Below are 18,583 nucleotides of genomic sequence, written 5' to 3'. Positions count from 1 at the left end.
ATTTGGACCAACTCTGTACAAAAACTTATTCAACAATTTAGTTAAAACCAAATAATTCTGACAGGGTGCGGTGGCTCACAGTAATCCTAACACTTTGGGAGGCCAAGGCAGACGGACTGCCTGAGCTCAGGAGTTTGAGACCAGCCTGGGCAACATGGTGAAACCCCATCTCTACTAAAACACACACACACACACACACACACACATATTAGCCGGGCGTGGCGGCGTGTGCCTGTAGTCCCAGCTACTCGAGAGGCTGAGGCAGGAGAATTGCTTGAACCCAGGAGGCAGAGGTTGCCGTGAGCTGCGACCATGTCACTGTACTCCAGCCTGGCGACAGAGTGAGACTCCGTCTCAAAAACAACAACAAATAATTATTCTAGAGCCACAAAATACAAAAACTCTCCAAGAAGAAATAACTTGAATAATTCTATATCTGTTGAAGAAATTAGATTTATATTTAAAACATTTTGAAAAGAAAATTCTAGTCCCAGATGATTTCACTAGTGAATTCCACCAAACATTTAAAGAAGAAATAATACCAATTCACCATATTTCTTCTAGAAAATAGAAGAGAAGGGAACACTTCCTAACTCATTTTGAAGGTGGCATTATTCTGATATCAAAAATAAACACAACAGTACAAGAAAACTACAAACTGATATCCTTTATCAACATGGATGTAAAAAAAGATGTCAACAAAATATTAGCAAATTAAATCCGACAACATATAAAAACGATAATACAATATGACCAAGTGGAGTTTAAGAAATGCAAGGTTAGTTCAGTATTCAAAAATTAATCAAGGTAATGACAGAATAAAATGACAGGATAAAAAAGAAAATCCACATGACTGTATCAAGTGACACAGACAAAGTACTTGACAAAATTCAACATCCATCCATGATAAAAATTTCTCAGCAAACCAGGATTGTAAGGGAACTTAACCTGATAAAATGACATATACAACATGCCACAGCTAACATCATACTTGGTGGAGAAGCACTGAATGTTTTCCCTTAAGATTGGGAGCAATGCAAGGATTTCCACCGTCACTGCTGCTATGCAACATTATACTGGAAGCCCTAGCCAGTGCAGCAAGGCAGGTTAAAGAAATTAAAAAGCGGCTGGGCGCGGTGGCTCACGCCTGTAATCCCAGCACTTTGGGAGGCTGAGGTGGGTGGATCACTTGAGGTCAGGAGTTCGAGACCAGCCTGAACAATATGGTGAAACCTTGTCTCTACTAAAAATACAAAAATTAGCTAGGCGTGGTGGCCGGGTGCCTGTAATCCCAGCTATTCAGGAGGCTGAGGCAAGGAGAATCGCTTGAACCCGGGAGGCGGAGGTTGCAGTGCGTTGACATCGTGTCACTGCACGTCAGCCTGGGCGACAGAGTGAGACTCTGTCTCAAAGAAAAAAAAAAAAATTAAAAAGCATACAGATTGAAAAGGAAGAAACATATGTCTCTATTTTCAGATTACATGATCGCCTACTTAGAAAATGCCAAGGATCCATAAAATAGCTCCCAGAACTAATAAGTGCATTTAATAAGGTCAAAGGGTACAAGGCTGACATACAAAAATATTTCTGTATTAGCAATGAAAATTTGCAACAAAATTTAAAACAAAACCATCTATAACAACTCCAAAACCAAAAATACTTAGATATAAATCTAACAAAACATCTATCTGTAGGACCTACATGTTGAAAACTACAAAATGTTGAACAAGTTAAATTAAAATGCTGATGAAAGGGATAAAAGAAAACTTAAATAAATGAAGGGAAATAATATCCTCAGGGACTAGAAAACACAAATTCTTAAGATACCAATTTTTCCCATATTGATCTATAGATTTAATGAAATCCCAACCAAAATCCCAGCAAGATTTTTTGTAGATATCAACAAGCAGATTCTAAAATGTGTATGGAAAAGCAAAAGAACTAGAATAGCCATAACAGTTTTGCAAATGAAGAATAAAGTTGGAGGGCTCACAAAGGCTGATTTTAATACTTAGTATAAAGCTACGTTAATCAAGACATCATTTAGAAAGGAAAAAAAAAACATAGATCAGAAACAGACTCACATGAATATGGCCAGTAATTTTTTCACAAGGGTGCAAAGACAGTTCAATGAAGAAAGGATAACATTGGCATCTGGATAACTTGGAACATCTGGACATTCCCATACAAACAGAAATAAAAGTCTACCGAAATCTCACATCTCGTAAACAATTCAGAGTGGACTATAGATCTAAATGCAAAATGTAAAACTAGAAAACTTTTAGGAGAAAACATAGAAGAAAATCTTTGTGACCTTGGGTTGGCAAAGATTTCTTAGAAATGATACCAAAACAATCCCATAAAGCAGAACAATTGATAAATTGAATTTCATCAAATTTAAAACTTTTACTCTAAGGAAGACACTGGTGGGAGAGTGAAAAGACTAGCCACAGACTGGTAGAAAATATCTGCAAAGATATATCTGATAAAGGACTTGTATTTAGAATCTATAAAGAGCTCTTAAAACTTAAGACAGTAAACAACTCAATAAAAAATGATGGATAAAAGATTTGAAATCATTTCACCAAAGTAGGCATAGGGCTGAATAAGTACATGAAAGGGTGCTCAACATCAGTAGCCATTAGGGAAGTGCAAACTAAAACTGCAATGGGAACCACTGCAAACCCATCAGAATGGTTAAAATAACAAAACAGACTACAACAACAAAAAAGTGATAATACTAAATGCTGGTGAGGACACAGAACAAGTGGGACTCACATGCATTATTGGTGACAATGTAAAATGGTACAGCCACTGTGGAAACAGTGGTTGTTAACTCAAAAAAATTAAATGGAAAATTACCATATGAGCCAGCAATCTTACTCCTAGGCACGTATCCAAGAGAAATAAAAACTTAGCTTCACATGAAAATTTATACATGAATGTTTATAGCAGCTCTATTAATAATCAACAAAAGCTGGAAAAGACCCAAATATCCAGCAGTGTGTGCACGCATAAACAAACTGTGGCACATCTAAATAATGGAATGCTACTCAGCAGTGAACAAACCAATGATACAAATTACTGACAGGCGACAACGCAGATAAATCTCACAGGCATTATGGTTGAATGAAAGCAGCCAGTCTCAAAAGGTTACAGCCTGCGTGACTCCATTTATATGATATTCTCTAGAAGATAAAAGGATAAGGATGGACAACAGATCAGTAGTTGCCAGGGTTTGGGGTTAAGAGGAGTCCAATACAAGGGAGTTTTTTGGGGGTATGGAACTACTCTGTATCCTGACTGTGGCAGTGGTTACATAAATTTATGCCCATACTAAGACTCAAGAGACCTGTACACCACCACCCATGCGAGTAAATTATATTAATTGCCTATAAATTAAAAAAAATACCACACCCTGGCTGTTTTGATCTCTAGATATTCTACTTTGGTCAATAAAGCAGAAGCCAGAGTGATTTCCTCATTCTGTGGTCTGTTCTTTTATTGCATAAAATACCGAAGTGCCATCACCTGGCTACCACAGGCGCTATCAGCCAGGCAGCCTGGGGTAGGGACAGACGTGGGGAAGAAGAGAATGTGATCCCTGTTCTTGGGGGATTCGCAATCCAGTTGGATCAGAGGAAGAGATAAGTAACAAATAACTGAAGAAAAACACCTTAACAGTTTACAGATTTGGAATGCCACTTACTTCCATGCCTATGTTTTACAGACAGAAATTGAGACTGAAGAAGTTCAGCCTGTCTGCAGGCCCGGAAACTAGAACTCAGACCTGCAGACTGACGGGGACTCATGTTCTTTCCATCACACCAGGTTTTTCAAGTATCATGTATAAATGAACACAGGTTCTATAAATAAGTATTCCCATGAACACATTTTCACAGGAAGTGAGTTCTTGGGTTGATTTTAAAGAATGCCAGGGTCAGTGCTTAAAAGAGAGAAGGGAAAATATTAAAGAAATTGGAAATCATTCACCAACCAATGTGGATCATGGGCTTTTCTGAGGCCATTGGTAAGAGAATATAGCAATCTCTCTGCCACTTAGATGTACTGGATCCAGATGATTTTTATTTGATTAAATTAAAAATATCATTTTCATTTAAAAAAACATCTTATGTCTATCATGCTTCACTCTCATTTGATTATTTTATATGTGAAATTCAAAATTGAATTGATGTAGCACTTCACAGGAGAGCTTGATTAAAGCCTAATGAAATGAGAACGGTAACAGCAGTAACTCTGCCAGTATATCCCAGGAGCATTAGCTGCAGGGGTTCAGGGAAAAGAGACAGATTCGGCAAAGAATGCTGAAACCACAGGGATAGAGGATCCCTTCCTAGGTGCTGCCTGGACCAGAGGACAGGAGCCAATGACTCTGCTCTCCGCCACCACCCCCTCTCAGCGGGTGGGCTTCTCTCCCTCCCCTTCCCTCTCCCTCACTGTTTGGGTGGCTTTATCTGCTGTGGGTGGGAATTCTTCATGTGTATGCCCAGGCCTAGTGGTGTGTCACAATCTCAGAAGAAATGAGGGAAAACAGCACTTAACTTGCTCTGCTACACAAATAATGAAAGATTAAGTCCCTATTGTCGCCAAGGCAGGATAAACAGCACCCAGAATGTCCCCCTTAGATCTGGGAGAAAGGATAGTAAGTGGGGATTAGTGTACTAAGGATGACCTGGGTGTTAATCCCAACTCAGCCATGTGATCTTGAGTGACTCATTTAATTTACTGGGGCATCTGTCCCCTTTTCTGCAAAATAAGGATAACATCAGGTGCCCTGTCTACCTTGCAGGGTTGTGGTAAGGATCAAATAGTAGCAACTCTGGAGTACAAAAAGTAAATAAGCAAAAAAACCCTCCGTCTTCAAGTGTCTTAAAATCTAAGTGAAAATATGTCAGCAAAACTTTACACTGAAAATACAATTTTAAAACCTTACAACACCATGGAAATGGAAGGTATTGTGTGAAACACCTCAGCTGGGGAAGGGGTCACTACCTCATTGCCTTTGGGCAGCCATAACACATAGATGCGTTTCTCCGAACAAAAGGGAAACTCCTTATCAAGGTTCCCCCTGCCCCTGTTGCTTCCTTATTTCTCCTAATCTATGAGATTTCTATGCTGTGATAATTCTAAGCCTTCCCCTTCTTTGGCCTTGAAGATTTGAAGAGGGCAAACGGAGCCTCTGATTGCAACCCATTTCAATTCTCCCAGCCTCTCCTTACTAAGAAGGACCAAACAGTGAACACAGCTAGATAGGTAAAGAGCTGAGCAGTTCTGGAAGAGGAGGCCGGCCTGAGAAGTCAGAGCAGATGTCCTCTCCTCCTCTGCAATGGAATGAGCACAGGAGAGCAGAGCTCACCATACAAGAAAATCTCTAATCCATATCTCATTTACAAACTAAGCGCAAACAGACCGATATTAGAAAGAGAAATAATTCCAAAAGACAAATACGATGAATTACAGTAACTGAATAGATACTGCAGAGAATTAAAGAATAATAGAAGAAAACGTCCCAGTCTTTAGATAGAAAGGAACCACAGGTACCAGCCAAACTTAGAGGATCTTCTGGCTGTGTAGCCCAGAGAAGTTTTAGACCTGTAGAATAAAGGAAAAAATCTTCAAGTATCTAGGCATACAAAAATAAGTTATCTATATAGGAAAATAAAATTCAGGTTTATATCCTTTTTTAAAAAAGAAAACTTGGCCGGGTGTGGTGGCTCACGCCTGTAATTCCAACACTTTGGGAGGCCAAGATGGGAGGATCACTTGAGGTCAGGAGTTTGAGACTGGCCTGGCCAACATGGTGAAACCCTGTCTCTACTAAAAATACAAAATTTAGCTGGTCGTGGTGGAGGGCGCCTATAGTCCCAGCTAATCAGGAGGCTGGGGCAGGCAAATCGCTTGAATCTGGGAGGCAGAGGTTGCAGTGAGCTGAGATTGTGTCATTGCACTCCAGCCTGGACACTGAAGAGAGACTCCGTCTCAAAAACAAAAAGAAAACTCATATTAATTTTGCCACAATTCACAGGAGGAGATAAGTAAATCCATTTTATTCTTGATATCAATTAGGAAAGATAAGTTCAAATATTTAACAGTAATCATTAAGATGAAAAAGGATGTGTAAGGTTCTAACCATTAGTAAAAAGAGAATAAATAAAACTTGACCAGTGCAGCAACAGAAAAAATAATGAAATAGCGTGGGAGCATAAAAAATAGAAAACATTTATATAACATGATTGAATTTAAGAAAAGTTTTTTCGCCAGTTGCTATAAGAAATGTGAACAGGATACAACTCCTTTATTGGAGGACGAGGGGCTATATAGATTTAAGCAAAAAACAAAATTTAACTATACCCTGTTTATAAAATTAATTAAGATAAAAGCAGAAGTTTATGAATGAGAACAACATATATAATAAATTAAAGAGCTGGTTCTTTGAACAGACCAAACCCTTGGCAGAGTCTCACCAAGGAAAAAACAGGCAAAACCACAAATATTTAACATTAGGATTGAGAAAGGGATTTAAGAAAGGGTGTGTTGATTTTAAAATTGTAACAGGCTGGGAGCAGTTGTTCAAGCCTCTAATCCCAGCACTTTGGGAGGCTGAGACAGGAGGATCACTTGAGGCTGGGAGTTAATGACCAGCCTGGGCAACACAACAAAATCCTGGCTAAAAAAAAATTAGCTGGATGTGGTGGTGCGTGCCTGTAGCCCCAGCTACTCAGGAGGCCAAGGCAGGAGGATTGCTTGAGCCCAGGAGTTTGAGGTTACAGTGAGCTGATCACATCACTGCATTCCAGGCTGGGTGACACAGTGAGACCCGTCAAAAAAAAAAAAAAAAAAAAAAAAAAAAAAAAAAAAAAAAGAAGAAGAAGAAAGAAGAAGAAATTACAAGAGAAAAAACATTTGTAATTGTAATTTCATATTAATGAAATACATAATTTTTTTAAAGATGGGGTCTAGCTGTATTGCCCAGGCTGGAGTGCAGTGGCATGATCTCAGCTCACTGCAGCCTCTACCTCCCAGGCTCAAGCAATCTTCCCACCCAGCCTCCCATGTAGCTGGGACCACAGGTACATGTCACCACGCCTGGCTAGTTTTTGTATTTTTAGTAGAGACAGGGTTTTGTCCTGTTGCCCAGGCTGTCATGAATTCCTGAGCTCAAGCGATCCTCCCGCCTCAGCCTCCTCCTGTAATACCACCAGCTTATTACAGGTGTAATAAACCTGTTTTTAATTTTATTTTAAATTTTATTTAAAATTTTAATTTTATTACTGGTGTAATAAACACCAGTTTATTACAGGTGTAAGCCACTGCGCCAGGCCTGAAATGCATGATTTTATAGGAAAATATAAATTAGTAAAATTGACTTAAAGAAAGATAAAACAAATCTATTGATAATTAGCAAAAAGTTTTTTTTATATTATCAGAAAAACACTCTCCTAGTTCTTACCAGGCACAGGTTATGTTATAGACCCAGGTAATTTCTATCACACTTACATGCTCTACAATATGGAAAAAGATAGAAACCATACTGACTCATTTTATTTATCCTGCTAACAAAACCTGCTGAATCTCTCTCTCACACACAAAAACACACCCAGAAATCAATGTAACTTACAAATAGATGCAAAATCCAAAATAATTAACAAACTGGATACAACAAGATAAACACCATGACCATGAGAGAGAGTATATTCACAAGTGTAAGGGTGGTTCACTAGTAAGAAATACCTCAATATAGGCTGGGCGCAATGGCTCACGCCTGCAATCCCAGCACTTTTGGAGGCCAAGGCGGGCAGATCACGAGGTCAGGAGATGGAGATCATCCTGGCCAACATGGTGAAACTCCGTCTCTACTAAAAATACAAAAATTAGCTGGGCGTGGCAGTGCGTGCCTGTAATCCCAGCTACTCGGGAGGCTGGGGCAGGAGAATCGCATGAACCAGCAAGGTGGAGGTTGCAGTGAGCCGAGATAGCGCCACTGCACTCCAGCCTGGGCGACAGAGCAAGACTCCACCTCAAAAAAAAAGGAATACCTCAATATAACTCAGTTTATTAATACGTCACATTTATGTGTTATCTGTTATCTGTGTTATCTGTCCAACCGGAATGATCTCCTTGGGGTCAGGCTCGGTGGCTTTCACTTTTTTGAGCCAAGTATGAAGTTTTGTATTTGTATTGTTTTTATTTTACAGTATACCATGGTATATAAAACAATACTTCATTTTATAGTAAGACGGTAAATACTCAGATGTATTTATTGCTATTTCATCACTATAATAATCCGTTTAAATTTTTTTTTTTTTTTTTTTACTCTGGAGCATCTTTGTTCCAAACTTCCTCCCAGTAGCAGCTGCTCCACAATCTTCTCTCCTGGAGAATCTCTCCTCTTCTTTGGTTACTGCTCTCTACGTACACCTCTAAAAGACTTCATTCTTGGTATTCCCCCCACCTCCCTGCCCTTCCACACCCCTGCCCCCGACACCCCATCCAAAGCTATGCCTGACACACAAAGAACTTTCATGAAATTGTAGCGGTCACTTAATTTCTTCAGGTGTTTGCTTGTATTTTGACATAGACACTTGGCTTTTCGGATGTCCTATTCAACTTCTGTTCTCTGATTAGACTGCAGAGATAATGTTTATGCTCTTTTGATCTCAATTAACAAATTGATTTGGCTGCTCTTTGATGGAGAACATTCTGTTCATTCTGTTTTCCATTCAGAAACTTGGAAGACAGTTTGCTCTGGCTTTTTGCAGGACACCTGATGACTTTCTTTTCACCTTTCTCTGTTCTGTTCATCTGTCTCTCCTAATCTCCCACCTTCTCCCTTCCCAGTCCCCCACCTCTTGTTCCCTCCTTACTCCTCAACTAGCTATAACTTAGGAAGCTCAGCTGTGTGGGCTCATGATGGAAATAATGGAAGCTGTGGCATAACTGAGAGTTTATCCCTTTATAAGCAAGTATCTCTTGAAAGCAACAAATTGCTTGAGCCAAGAGCCCTCAGGCAAGCAGGCTGATGGTCTTAAGATGCCATGCTGTGAGGCAGCCAAACCTCTCAGAGGGGTCGTGTGCAGGTGCTCTGGTCAGCAGTCCTGGGGCCAGACAAGTGAGTGTATGAGGGCTCCAGTGATTCCGACTCTCACTTAATCAAGTAACCCCCACCTTTGAATCTTCCTAACGGAGGCCCTAGACATTGTGGAGCAGAGGCATGCTGGCCTCACAGTGCTTCTTTCAAATTCTTTACCAACAGAATCCAAGAACATAATAAAGTAGCGGTCGTTTCATTCCACTAAGTCTGGGATGGACTGTTATACAGCAATAGTAATTGGAATAAAAATTTGCAACAGGAATGGGGTGCTCCTGTAACATAATCCCAAATAGTTGGCACTGGTTTTGGGAAGTGGGTGGAAGCTGGAAAGTGGGTGGAAGCTGGGGGAATCATGGCAGGCCTTTAAGAGGGGTCAGTGAGGGCCTGAGGAAAACAGGGAAAAGATTACTCCCAGCCAGAGGAAAGGGGAGAAAGCGGACCTTGGTCGTTAAACAGGAGAAAATTTGACAACACTGTTGCCTATGGGAAGGCAGAAAACAGAAAAAGTACCCAACAAATGTGATGATCTAGATAAGGAGATTTCTAGACAGAATACTGAAAGTGCCATCTGGCTTCTTCTTGCTGTCTATGAAAAAAACGTGAGAGGAGAGAGAGGACCTTAATAAAGAACTGTTCTGCTCTCATGTAAAAATTAGAGGAAATATAAAGAAGCCTGCAATTGCTGGGCTTGAAAATAAAACTGTTTCTTATTCCCAGCTTCTCCAGATGGCAAATGATTCTCAAATTAAGAAATGGTTTCAGGGCAATGGATCAAATCCAGAGTGGGATTGTAAAATCCTTTGTTAAAACCTTAGAAAGATCTAAGGCATTCATAGTATCTTCCAGACAGCTAAACGAGGCTCTAAAGATCTTTAGGGCATGCCTTACAAATTCTATCCGTTCAACAACAGGGCTCCTGAATCTTAAGGGTCTTGTCCCACAATAGCTCACGAGGAGCCCAAGGTATGGGAGAGTTTATTTTGCAGAGGTTTGTGGGTGTGTTTTTTGTCTAATGGAGTGGTTATAAATTGATACACAGTGAATCCACCAAAATTTCAAAGGACAGGACCGAAAGCAACATAGGCATGGCAAAATGCAAAGAGGCTCTGCACCCTGCCCCCAACCTTTTGTGGACAGGAAGCAGCTAAGAAAGCTACTTAGTTGCAAACACAGAAGGTCAGTGAGTGTTTTGTGACCCCCATTCCCCTCCTCTTTGAATAGAAGTGTCTGCGGTAGGTATCCCATCCCTAGATCACCATTGCTGATGGGTGCCGGACAGATAACTTTTCCTTTTAGTTGGTCTTCAGATTGCAGGAACTCTACTTAAGGAACTGCGCCTGGATTGAATTAGATGAAAACCTGGCCCTTGACCTTAAACTTGGTATTACAAGGAGATGAGACTTCTGGGACATCTTGGGAGTGGGTAAACACATTCTATTTTATTTTACTTCATTTTTTTGAGTCAGGGTCTCACTCTGTTGCCCAGGCTGGAGTGTGGTGGTGCAATGATGGCTCAAACCTTGGGCTCCTGGGCTCAAGCAATCCTCCGCCTCAGCCTCCCAAGTAGCTGTACCACTACTTGTACTACATGATTACAGGCATGTACCACCACATCCAACTAATTAAAACTTTTTTTTTTTTTTTTTTTTGGTAGAAATGAGGTCTTCCTGTGTTGCCCAGACTGGTCTTGAACTCCAGGCCTCAAGTGGTCCTCCCGCCTTGACTGGTAAGTGCATTTTAAGTCAGAGTAACGAAACTAATTTTTAACCAGCAGGTAGAAAGTGGAGGACTTAAAACAAGTTTGCAAAACTTTTGACACTCCTCCCATAGAAAGATAGGGGTCTGTGTCCCCATCCCTTGAATCTAGGCTTACCATATGACTGGCTTTTGACCAATAAAATGCAACAGAATTGGAGTTGTGTGACTTCTGAGGCCTGCTCATAAAAGGCAATGCAGCTTCTGCGTTGTTCAATGGGACATTCATGTTTTGAGCGCTAAGTCAGCTCATAAGAAATCCAACTACCAGCCAGTCGTGGTGGCTCATGCCTGTAATCCCAGCACGTTGGGTGAATCACCTGAGGCCGGGTGTTCAAGGCCAAACTAGCCAACGTGGCTGTTTCTATTAAAAATACAAAAATTAGCTGGGCATAGTAGTGCATGCCTATAGTCCCAGCCATTCTGGAGGCTGAGGCACGAGAATTGCTTGAACCCGGGAGGCAGAGGTTGCACTGAGCTGAGGATCACGCCACTGTACCCTAGCCTGGGTGACAGAGCAGACTGTCTCAAAAAAAGTTAATAAAAACAATAAAGAAGTCTGACTACCTTGAGGCCACTATGTTGTGAGGAAGCCAAGCATCTCCAAAAGGCCTCATAAGGCTCTCCAGCCAGCAGTCTCAGTCTCCGAATCCTCCCCACTGAAGTGTCCGTCACCTCGGTGGACATGCCTTCAAATGATTCCAGCCCCAGCCCTTAAGTCACCCCTAGCCTTTAAGTCTTCCCAGCTGAGGCCTCAGATACTGCAGAGCAGAGAGAAGCCACCTGCTTTGCCCTTTTTTTTTTTTTGAGACGGAGTTTCGCTGTTGTCTGTTGTTGGCCCGGGCTGGAGTGCAGCGGCGCGATCTTGGCTCACTACAACCTCTGCCTCCCGGGTTCCAGCAATCCTTCTGCCTCAGCCTCCTGAGCAGCTGAGATTACAGGCCCCTGGCACCACGCCCGGCTAATTTTTATATTTCTAGTAGAGATGGGGTTTCATCATGTCGAGAGGCTGGTCTCGAACTCTTGGCCTTAGGTGATCCACCCGCTTCGGCCTCCCAAAGTGCTGGGATTAAAGGCATGAGCCACTGCTCCCAGCCCGCCTATTCTGAGTCACTGACCTAAGAACATATGACCATAATAGAGAGAAACCTTAATTTTGTAAATGCATCATGGAAAGAATGCATAGTCTGGGATAACTAAGAATTAATTCCTTCACAAACAGTCACTTTCAAAAATTTTTTGTTATTATTTTAACACATCAAATAAACAGTAAAAATACCACATTTATAAATATTTTCCCACTTCATGAAACAGAATAAAATTCTCTTCCTTTCTCAGGGATTCAGAGTTGTTATGGTGAATGTTAATTAGTAAGTATGCTTTAAAACAGATGCATCTTCAGGGCCACTAAGCTCTCTGTGACTGTACGCCTGGATCACATGATCCAAACATCATACCAGTATGTGTGAGCCACATGCTGTTTTAATGGTAAAACAAAACCTATTTCTACAAAACATGAGCTTTGAGCAGTAATGAAAAACTGTCTTGAAACCAGTATAATCGACTTTATTCCCAAGTGCCTGTTGTGAGCCTAGTACTATTGATCAACATTATTCAGGTCAAGGAAAATAATTGTAATCAACTGATTAAAAGGGCTAAGTTTATATCATTGATTGACAAGGGCTTTCAACCCTTGATTTTAACAGCTTGATGAAAGCCACTCAGCAAAACTCTTCAATAAGTTTCCAACACCAATTCACCTCACTGCACTGAATAAATAAAACATCTCCACATTCAGCTTCAACTTCTTCCCAATATTCCACATCCTGACAGGGATCAAGGGCACCATCAAGAAGAACATTTACAACCCACATAATGTTCTCATCACAATGGATTCTGTACTTAACAAAATTAAATACCAATTCCTCTAGAGAGTGACACATAGGAAGTTGGGCCTCCCAAAGCCTCCTCCATTAATTAATTAATTAATTCTTTTTTTTTGAGATGGAGTCTTGCTCTGTCACCCAGGCTGGAGTGCAATGGCATGATCTCAGCTCACTGCAATCTCCGCCTCCCGGGTTTAAGTGATTCTCCTGCCTCAGCCTCCCGAGTAGCTGGGATTACAGGCGACTGCCACCACACCTGCCTAATTTTTGTGTTTTTAGTAGAGACAAGGTTGCACCATGTTGGCCAGGCTGGTCTCGAACTCCTGACTTCAAGTGGTTCACCTGCCTCAGCCTCCCAAAGTGCTGGGATTACAGGCGTGAGTCATGGTGCCTCGCAACTCCATTAATTTAAATGCTTGGTTAATTTTCCCTTTTGTTGCAAGAACCTTGTTTGTAGCAAGCAAATTTGGCTTTTTCACATTTACATTAAACATCAAATTCCTTACTGGAAAGGTGTTTAGAACCTACTAGGTTCATGGGTATCAGCCAAATGGGCAACTGTCTTCTTTTTGTTAAAATCTAAGACAGGCCAGGTATTGCCTGAATATCTGGCAGTTTGAGTTCCTGGGCTCATCTTGTAACCTGGAGTTCAGTAGTTTCACGAAAAATTCAATTTTAATTCCAAACAGATTGCTCTGAGGACACAGCTCAAGAAATCACTTCAACAAGTTTTTAATACCAAGCCATCCAGTGGAACCAAACTAAATCTCTGAGTCTTCCTATTCTTTCAGTTTTCATATATTGCAACCATCGGTATGCCTGCCTGTAAGAGACTGACTTCCTTTTAATTACTGCTTCAGATTTATCGTTTTGGGCTTGGGAAGGAGATAATCAGATTCATCACAAGGGTACATAAAGCAAGACAAATGGCCCAAGAAGGTGCTCCTTTGGAAAGAACATACAAAGTTTAGCACACAAACTCTGTCCCATCTATTTTGACTCTGTCTCATCTATTTGGGAGGTATAAACATCCTCCCATTTTCCTTCTGATTATGGTTCATTTGGGCCAATGGCTCTCAAACATGGCTGTGTATGAGAATCACAGGGAAGACTGTGATACATTTGGTCTGGTTTGTGCTGGGCATCTGCAGTTTGTAAAAGCTCCCTAAGTGATTCAAATCACACGTAACCACTGATTTAGGTAAAACTACTAAATAATTGGGTCCTAGATAGTCAAATTATTATTTTACAAAGCTAATTGTTTTACTAATTGAATCAAGCTCTGTATTATCTATTTTAAATTTATTTTTTCCTCTCTCTTAAAATACCAACTTAATTAAGTTGCTTTCCTTATTAATCTTTAATTGAATTTTTTTTTTGCCTTACAAATTAATGACCCTCTTGATGTAAAATAAAAAAAAGATTATTCACTCATCATTTTAGGCTTATTTTCCTTATCCTATTCTGAGTCAGTGTACACTAACAACTATTTTAGATATGATGACTGATTTTCTATTGTATCCTGGTCATTTTGGATATTGTGTTATGAGACTCTGGATCTTACTTAAATCTTCTCTTTTAGCAGGCTTCCATTAAAAGTGGGCCAGGAGCAGAAGGGAAGGACAAATGTTTTACTGCTGGATGGGAGTGGAAGTCCAGGCCCCTCAACATGGCTTCCATTGACACAGCTCTTGTGGGGAGTGGGACAAGCGCCTCATAGCCTCCAGGAGGGGGTAGAAACCTAGGCATGTCCCTCTGCTTCCACTGACATACTGAGAGGGGTTGGGTACCTCATTATCCCTAGGCTGGTTCCCCACTGAGCCTCCTTGACACCACCCAACAGGGAAGGGTCAAGAGAGGGGTACCTCTTTACTGCCAGGTGAGGGTGGAGGGCTAGGCTTCTCACTAGGCCTTTGCTGATGAGAGCTGGAGGTACCCATATTTTCCCCCTGGTGCTTTTCTGGAGAAGGGTGCTTATTGTCAAAAATGATTCTGTTTTGCTAGGCTACCCCTTTCCTGTACTTTTGGCAAGAGAGAGCAGGCTCTTCTCTGTGCCTGCTGGTGTTTCTGGATGGCGGGCTTCTCCAGCAGCCAGTCTGGGATAGAAAGCAGGCAAAAAGAAAAGCCAGGGAATCCCTCCCTGCCAAGTTCCTCCGGAGTCCTGAGGTCCCTAGCTGGTCCACTTTCCTCTCTCCAGCATTCAGAATCTCCTTAAATTTGTTTTATGATATAATGTCTAGGGTTTTTAGCTGTATTTAGTGAGACAGGTAGGGAGAAATGCATCTCTTCCATTTTGTTCAGAACTGGAAGGCCCAATTTCTCATTCTAGACAATGCCCCAAACAAATCAGAAATGTAGTTTCATCTTAGAGGGTTTCTGACGTAGGGGAGGAGCCAGGAAGCAAACATCACAGGCTGGACAATGGGAACCACAGTTGGAGAGAAGAGACTGCAAGTTTCCCTCTTTAAAATGCTGATAATTCTCAAACGTGCACGTCACACTTAGACCTTTCTCTGGAGCTTCAGATGGGCATTTCTGCCTGTCTGGGGAAAGCACAAACATGAGTCTCCTGGAGAGCCCAGGGGGACCACATATTTGACCTGGACAAAATGACACTCATCACCTTACCCTTACTACTCTTTTTACTCAGGGCCGTATCTCAATAAAGTGCCACCAGCCATACCACCTCCCAAGCCCAAAAGAGAATGCTTCAATTTCCCCAACTCATCCATTCTCACCTGGGAGGCAGCACAGGCTCTGGAACCACACTGCCTGGGCTCCAATTTTGGCACTACCTTCTACTGACTTTATGTCTTCAGATAAGCCCTATCAATGCTCCGTGCCTCAGTTTCTTCACCTTCAAGTGGGGTTTCATCCTCACAGGGAAGATGAAAAACTTATCTAAAGTAATACAGGTAGAAAATGAAACTAGTGCCTGGTTCATAGAAAATATTCCAAAAAATGTTAACCTTAATTAAGAATAACTCAGAAACCGCTTATATCTTATCTCTTCTCTCCATTTCTGGTGTCACTTTATCTGTTGAGATTATTCCAAGAACCACTGAAATGGTATTTATTTCACCAGCCTCTTGTCACTTCGGTATATATTTGTAATGCTGTCACAATTAGCTTCCTAAGAACACAAACCTCATTACGCCACTTAAAAGTGGTTGCTTTGCATTGTTAATAGCAGTGGAGCACACACTACTTTTAAGAATCTGAAGAAAGCTACGAAAGCCCAGTGCAAACATGCACAAGTATTTGCATATACACGTTGAGTATACCTTGTCCAAAGTGCTTAGAACCAGAAATGTTTTAGAGTTTGCATTTTATCCAGATTTTGTAATAGGTGCATATATATAACGAGATATCTTGGGGATGGAACCCAAGTCTAAACATGATATTCATTTATGTTTCTTATAAATCTTATATACATAAACTGAAGGTAATTTTATTTTTCCCTTGGGGACATCGAATAAGCTGTGCTGTGTGCCTGCGTTTTCACTGCAACCTGTCACATGCGGTCAGATGTGGAATTTTTCGCTTGTGGTGTCATACGGGTGCTCCAAAAGTTTTGAAATTTGGAGCGTTTTGGATTTTGGATTAGGGATGCTCAACCTGTTCGTATGAGCCTCCTGAAACGTTTCCTTGTCCTGAAAAGCCATTTCTGCCATCTTCTGCACCCTCATAGAACTTCATACTCACCTCTGCTTTTGCATTTAACAAGCTGCACTGTGATTATTTTTGTTTGTATTTGCCTCTCCCACTAAACGACAAGCAGGAGCTGCATCTTCTTGTCCTTATTTCCCTACTACCTACCACGCAGGTGGTAGATGATAGAATTTATTGAATGTGTGAAAGCCAGAGTAAAAGCTATGGATGGATTCAAAAGGTTCTCCTTGCTTAGGAGACTGATGGTTCCGTGTGTTCCTTATCAAAGCCAATCCTTAATCACAGCCTTAAAAGCTTTATTCTTACTGGTTACCTTGCAGGTACTTTCCCCTTTCTCTCCTCATACCCCTCCCCACGCTCTTGTCTACAGCTTCCAAATCCATGTCTCTCTGCTCAAGAACTGAATGTCTGTGACCTCTCGTATGTTTAAACCCTAATTCCCAGTGTGATGGTATTTGGAAGTGGGGCCTATGGGAGGTAATTAGGTTATGAGGGTGGAGCCCTCATGCTGGGATCAGTGTCTCTATGAGAAAAGACAGGCCAGAGCCTGCTTCCTCCTTTCTTCCCCATGTGAGGATACAAGGAGAAGGCGTCAGTCCTCTGTGGACTGAAAGGAAAGCCCTCACCAGAGCTCAAACATGCTGGCACCCTGATCTTGGACTTCCAGCCAGACTGGGAAAATAAATTCCTGTTGTTGAAACCACTCGGTCTGTGGTTTCTTGTTACAGCACCCCATGCTAAGACAGTCTCCATCCTAGGTTGCTCTTTGACTGTGTGTTGGGCCTTGCCTCAAACGAAGCCCATTTGAGACTGAACTTTCTCACACTCTGCTACCACATCCCTGCTTCTTTTCCTGTATTTCCTATCTTGGTGAGTCACCAGCACCAAGGCCTGTTGTTCTAGCACATAAACAGGTCTTGAACCCATCTCCCCCTCTTTATGGTCCTTGCTTGAGTTCAGGTCCTTGTAATTTCTGAAGCAGCATCTTAAACTGCTTTTCCTGTCACCAGTCTTGACCTCTCCAGCTCAACCATCAACACTCATTTATTGAACACCTACTGTATGGCAGGCAGTGTTCTGGGAACAAGAAAGCCCCTGACCATTCTCCCATGGAGTCTGTGTTCTAATGGGGGTGTGGGGGAGCCAGACTGTAAAGAACTCTAATAATGTGACAGGTGGTGATGTGGCCTATGAAGAAGAATAAAGTATGTAAAGGCATACAGAGGGATAAGACGGAGTTGAGGGTATCATTCTGAACAAGTCTTTTAAAGTTATATTTGGGCAGAGGCCTGAATGAAGTGAGGAAGCCATTCAGTTATCTGGAAGAACACTCCAGGGGAATGAAAACTGAGAGCAAAGATTAGACAGTGAGGGCACTGAAAGCTGACTTCATCCGACTCTGATTTCTACAGGCACGGGATTGCCAGTCTGCAAGGGGGCAAAGAGCAGTTTCTAATTATGGAGCATTTGACTATGTGATAAGAACGATGCTGAGGACTTCCCTCGCATTATTTTATACACTTCATTTTGGGCCTCAACATTCAACTGAGATGGGTGCTACTGTTAAAATGGGGCATGAATTCAACAACCACCCATCTGCTTCCAAATATCCTAACACCTGTGTTGCCAGACCCCACTGGGGTGTGATTTTTCTTTTGTCCTTTACCATTTATAGTGTAATGATCTTTAAATGCAGTATAAGATATTTTTACAACTCAACAAGCTTTGTGAAAGGCTATTAGAGGGGATGGTAAGGGCGGATATCAGAGGTGGCTCCCAAGGAGCAGAATGGCTGCTCCCTCAATAGGAGCCAAAGTAGTAGTAGTTCAGCTAACTCAGGAGAGAGGACCCTGAGCCTGTCAATTTTATATTTATATTTATATTTATATTTTTTTTCCTATATTTTATTTTTAGAACTTACTCTGTTACTGAGCCTGGAGTGCCATAGGATGATCTCAGCTCACTGTAACCTACATTCCCTGATCTCAAACTATCCTCCCACCTCAGCCTCCCAAGTGGCTAGGACCATAGATATATGCCACCATGCCCAGTTATTTTTTGTGTCTGTGTGTTGTTTGTAAGGATGGAGTTTCACCATGTTCGCCAGGCTCATCTCAAATTCCTGGCCTCAAGTGATCTACCCACCTCAGTCACCCAA

The 18,583-nt window shown here is 41.5% G+C and overlaps 1 protein-coding gene across 1 annotated transcript in view; it reads right to left on the bottom strand.

Moving 5' to 3' along the window:
* MYO1D (myosin ID) overlaps positions 1 to 18,583 on the bottom strand; it is a 389,352-nt gene that overhangs the window by 126,776 nt on the left and 243,993 nt on the right. The gene's annotated exons all lie outside the window — the stretch shown is intronic.

Source organism: Rhinopithecus bieti, unplaced genomic scaffold (assembly GCF_001698545.2).
Source record: "Rhinopithecus bieti isolate Rb0 unplaced genomic scaffold, ASM169854v2 scaffold_19652, whole genome shotgun sequence".
NCBI classification, from domain to species: domain Eukaryota; kingdom Metazoa; phylum Chordata; class Mammalia; order Primates; family Cercopithecidae; genus Rhinopithecus; species Rhinopithecus bieti.
The sequence above is the reverse complement of the archived record's forward strand: the minus strand, read 5'-3'. Positions and strand labels throughout refer to the sequence as shown.